The sequence below is a fragment of the Cicer arietinum genome, chromosome 5 (genome assembly GCF_000331145.2).
Source record: "Cicer arietinum cultivar CDC Frontier isolate Library 1 chromosome 5, Cicar.CDCFrontier_v2.0, whole genome shotgun sequence".
NCBI classification, from domain to species: Eukaryota; Viridiplantae; Streptophyta; class Magnoliopsida; order Fabales; family Fabaceae; genus Cicer; species Cicer arietinum.
In genome coordinates, this window is record NC_021164.2 from 28,470,215 (window position 1) to 28,476,214 (window position 6,000).

At 29.7% G+C, this 6,000-nt stretch overlaps 1 non-coding gene across 1 annotated transcript; it reads left to right on the forward strand.

The window, feature by feature from the left end:
- The first annotated feature begins 47 nt into the window (after positions 1-47).
- Positions 48-154, forward strand: LOC113784631 (small nucleolar RNA R71). The gene has a single exon (XR_003470714.1). It is a non-coding gene; the product is annotated as a small nucleolar RNA R71 (small nucleolar RNA).
- The last annotated feature ends 5,846 nt before the right edge of the window (positions 155-6,000 follow it).

Here is a 6,000-nt window from a genome sequence, read left to right on the forward strand (position 1 = left end):
TATATGAGAGTCCATTATAGAATGTATATACAATTAGTCATCCCTCCAACCCATGATGAGGGCACAATCTCACAATCTCCTTGAAGCGCTCCCAAGCTTCACAAAGCGATTCTCCATCCTTTTGAGAAAAACTTGAAATTGATTTCTCAATTGTACAATTTTGCTTGGTGGAAAATATCTAGAATGGACTCATAAGGTAATGAATGTAGCCAAGTTCTAGCTATATCCCTTAATGAAAAAGAGAAAAGTATTAGTCTAATGACGTCACCAGTCACTCCATTCATTTTCAAAGTGTCACAATACTCTAAAATTAGACAAATGGAGGTTTGGATCATCTATTGGAGTACTGGAGAATTGGTTTTGTTGTACCATGGATAGCAATGAAGGTATTAAATCAAAATTGTTAGCCTTTACCGTCAGGAGTGCAATACTCGAATGCAGTTTCGCAATATTGGGAGAGGCATATTCTTTCAAGGTTATACTTTCAGCCATTTTTAAATATTTTTCTTCTTTAAATTTTTTCCCTCTCTTCATCTCCTAAGGAAAAATCTTTCTATCTCGGGTATTGGTTTAACAAGACTCCTAAGACTTGATATTCTTCGCATTCAAAGAGAGAACAATCAGTAACAGAAAAATAAAAAATAAAATAAAATAGTCTAATCGGTACACAAAAGACAATTAATATCAAAAGTAAAGTTACCGGCAATGGCACCAAAATTTTTATAAAATCGCAAGTGCATAATAATATCGCGTAGTAAAATTTATCGTTCCCTCAAGGACTATGTTATGAGTACAAATCTCTCTTTACTATGATGATTAGCTAAATCGATAAATATTGATAATGATTTTTTATTAAAATTCGCAATAAAAATAAAGCATTGAGTTTGTAGTTTTTTACAATGATGAGTGTTAAACTTTTAAAAATCAGATAAACAATTATAACTAATGTCTTCTTTCAAAGAACAAATGTGTATTTTAAACTAATAACCAACTTATTTTCATGATTGATGTATAAGAAAAATCATTAAAGGGGAAATATTTGTCATTATTTCAAGAGAACCAAAATCTATTTTTATGATATGATTCTCTTATCCAATGTTAGGTTTCAAATATCAGATCCATCTTTTGGTATATTATTTGATATCCAAGTATGAACATAATTCTTATTAAGATTGGATTAAAATATTAATACCCATGATAGAAAGAAATAAAAATTGTTAGAGATCTATCATTGGAAATTCTACAATCCCAAGACAAAGAAGATCTACTTATACACGATCATAGTAGAATCAAAGCTTAAATATAAAAATATTGAAAATATATAATAATATAATAAAGTATCAGAGTATAAATAAAAAATTGAATATTATTGAAACTAGAAATTTGCTAAGAGAAATACAATAACAAAAGGAAGAGGAACAAGAGATTGTGAGTAGGAATTCGTGTTTAAAATTGAATATTTTTGTCATTTTTGTAGCTGTAACACCCCGATTTTTAACAGCGCGAGTGTATTTTTTTGTTTTAAAAAAAGAAATAATAACAAAGAAATAAATAAGGAAATACTTTTGGATAAATATTTAAGTCGTAACACAACGACAAATAAGTCAACAAAATTTACAAGCAGCGGAATAGTTTTTGAGATACGAATCCAAAGTATTTACACTTCAAAAAGTGGTACATGGACCCCATCATAATAAAATGTCAAACAGACAATATTAGTATAGGTACAATCTTCCAAATTAAAATAAACACAACCCAAAAAAAAAAGACATATAGTCCCTATACATCAACCTAATCTGATCATTCTACCAAAAAACTATACATTCCGGATGATTTTCACGCGCCCCGCAAGATCCTCCTGACACAACTCCAGTCAGGTGTGTCCAACTACCTTCCCTTCTATAGGGTACTAACCGGTAGGATGGTCCTGGTTCTCATCTGAGGGCAAAGCCCAGATTTCCACAATAGTTGTAAAGGGTCACCAACCGAAATTAACAATTAACACATAACATTTAAGTTTTTAAATGCACAAAATAATCTTTCAACTTAGCATGCACCTTAAAAGGGTTTCCATATGCCAAACATTCATAAACAAGGTTGAAAAATGAAGTTTTTAACAAAATAGCACTGTTGTATTCGAATACAACATCTTTGTATTCGAATACAAGGCTGTTTCAGCATTCAACAGCAAAAACAGCATGTCTGTATTCGACTACACAGCAAGTCAGTAGCAAAACAGCATGTCTGTATTTGAATACACATCAGACAGCAGTAGAAAAACAGCAAAATTCAGCTTTTAAAAGGGTTTTGAAATCAATCAACACTTACACACAAATCCAAACAATCACACTTAGCAATTATAGCACAATCACCACGACAACTTGAGTTTCGAAAAGGTTTTGCAATCAATCACAGTTACACACAATTTCAAAACATTCACACTTAGCAATTATAGCACAATCACCACGACAACTTGAGTTTCGAAAAGGTTTTGCAATCAATCACACTTACACACAATTCCACAACATCCACACTTGGCAGTTATAACACAATCGCCATGACAACTTGAGTTCAAACACTCAATCATAATCTTGAATCAAACACGACTCGTGTGCCAAGCACCCTAATGCAATGCGTATATGCCAATATGCATGGACTCGGAATTCCAAACCAAAACCCTCCTCGAAGGGCCGTAAATCATAATTGTACTGCCTATCACAGGCCGAAGTACTAAATTACCGACGTGCTACCTATCACGGGTCAGCACGATTTACTAAACACGTGCATTCTATCGCAGACCTTACCCGACGCGACAATCTCCGCAAGGATAAGATGAACCAACAAATCACATGGAATCATCTCGTGGCCCATCCGGTCACCACTATCACCATGGCCCATCCGATCGCCATGTACTATGAAATGCATGAGCATACTCTGACTCTATCCACGACAATTGTTGAGTAAATGCAGCTATTAAAAGATTCCCTGTTTTTAATACTCATTTAACTCTAACAATTTTCACGATAATCATTAAGTAAACATAGATATTAAAAGATTCCCCATTTTTAATACTCATTTAACTCTAACAATTTTCACGAAAATCATTAAGTAAACATAGATATTAAAAGATTCCCCATTTTTAATACTCGTTTAACTCTAATGATTTTCAAATTCCACACATTACATACTCAAACTAATTTTCAAATTCAATCCACAATTCACACCAAATCACATCAATTCATTTTTCCACAAAATCCACACAAACACATCTCAAAATTTATAAATATTAATTATGAACACGTCAAACACGACAACCACAAAATTATCACAACCCACCACTCAAACACATCAAATTTCATTTCCTCAAAACCACACATAAATCAATTAAATTCATTTTCCACGAAACACTCATCAATATCACCAAAACCCAACTCTAAAATTTTACCCATAAAAGCATTAAATTCATTTTCCCCAAATCAACACTTCAACCCTAGCAAATTTCTTTTCCACACAACCACAGATAAGTCCCTAAATGCAAAGTAAAAGTTTGGAAGGAGCCCTTACCTTAACGTTAGCTTTAACGAGCGATTAGGGTACCACGAGTAATTCCGATAAAATCTTCGCTCTCTTCTCGTAACGAAGCTTAGATCTAGAAGAAAAGTGGGGGGGTTTGTGTTTGACGGTTTGAAAATCTCTAATACCGTTTTTCTTCGTTTTCGAATCAAAGAGGAAGAATGAAGCCGGGAGGAAACTACCGAGCAAATGGCTTTGCTAGATTTACTTAGAAAGCTTTAAAATAGAGGAAAAAGTTGAAGGTTGGAGAAAGAAGAAGTTTCGCACGCGAGGCAGCTGGGAGAGGAACGTTTTCTTTCCTTTGTTTTCTTTTTCCTTTCTTCTATTCTATTTCCTTTCTATTTCCTTTTCTCCCTTTTCTCTTTCCTTTCTTTCTATTTTCCTTTTCCTTTATTTTTTTCTTTTCCTTCCAAACATATATATGTATTTATATATATTAATTATAACTTAACAAATATCCAAATATCTAGATATTTATCAAAATTACCATTTCACCCATAACTTCTCAGACCATTTGATAAAAATATCTACTCTCGTCGCAACTCAATTGACAGATAAAAGTTTTTGCAACTAGGGATATTTTTAACAAAATTGTCTGGTATTAAATTCTTCGTAACGCAAATAAATTATTCTCCAACAAATAATTTTAATCCAATTTCCAAAAATATATTTTTGGCATTTAACTCACTAAATACCAAAAACTGGGCTAGAAGCCTAAGAAATTCAACACAAAATACCCTTAAATAGTATAATTTGGGATTTAAAAATTAAGGGTCTTACAGTAGCCCTAGGTGCCTTCATGAGCTTTAATTACAAGAAATCATTAAAATTTCACATAAGAAAAACAGTTAAAAATGACTTTTACTACCAAACAATAATCTTTGTTGCCTTGGAGTGGCAGATTCATTTTTTTTTTTTTCTCGTTCTGCCATTACGGCTGGAATGGGCCAGACAATAATTCTTGCGGGAGCTTGAGTTAGTTTTATTTTCTTGATCAGGATGGACCATGATTACACCACTTGACTTTCAGGTTCTTTACATAAAATAAATTTCACTTATTTCTTCACTTCTCCTTGCAATCTATAATAAATTGAATGAAAATTAAAAAAATTATAATAAATATGAGTGATTTTCCCTCTAAAAAATATAATTAAAAAAAAGATGAGTGATTGTTTGTATACATTTTATTTTGATTTAAACATTCAATCATTATAACTAGAATACTTTCTTCTTATAAAAAAAAGAATATATATTTTGTAAGCATTTAATTATATATATCTTTGTAAACATTGGTTTTTATATGATTATTATTTTTATTTTGAATGTATTATTATTTCCTTTTTAAATTTTTGACTAAATAAATGTACGATTATTTCTTTTTATCTTATATGTTATGTCTCATTTCTACTTAAACTTTGAATAACTATTTCTTCACTAGAGGTGGTATGCCACATGTTTCTTTCAAAAATATTTTTATTGTTTATAATGAACAAATTCAAAGTAAAATATTTTAGGATTACAAAAATAATAATGTTGAGAATAATAAGATATGATTACTTGATTTTAATTGTTTGTGTTGTCAAATGAAACAATGTTCTAATTTATCCTTCATTGGAAAAATAAAATATGTACTTGAGCACTTATAATAAGAATAAAATATACATAAACTATATATTACTTTGAAAATATTTAATGTATATTGTAATGTTTTTATTTTTATAAAACTATTTTATGTTGTTTTCGTTTTTCGCGAAGTCTTGTTATTGTAAATTAGTTTAGTTTTTTCAATATTTTTTATTTTATTTTAATTCCTGGATTATTTGTGCATAAGTTTTATTATTTATTTTTAAGATATGCTGATTATATTTTTATATATTTTATAGTAATTTAATAGTTGCTATATTTTAATTATTAAAATATAATTAAAATATTGTGACTTTTTTATGTAATGAATTAAAAAAGTAACGGTCAATAAAATTAAGTTTGTAATAGAAATTATATTTTTCATTTTTTAGTCATATTATATATTAGATATATAGACAAATAAATAGTAGAATAAAAAATAATATATGAATAAATTATTGAATGATATAGTGTAATTAGTGTCTAATGATATAAAAATGTGATTAAATGATTTGAGAGTTTGATTTAATATATCATATTGATAAGGATTAAAGGAAAAGTTAACTGGGAAGGATAGAAAGGGAGATTTGTAATGTCGGAACGAAGGCAGAAAGACCAATAGATTATAGAACCCAAGAAAAAGGAACTAGAAGATGGAAAAGGAAGCTTTACATTGTTACATAAAAAACAATAACGGATATAGAAATTTTACCTTATTAGAGTAATACTCATATATAATATATTTTGAAGCAACTAATATTTCATATTATAATTATAATATAATATAATATACCTCCAAAGTAA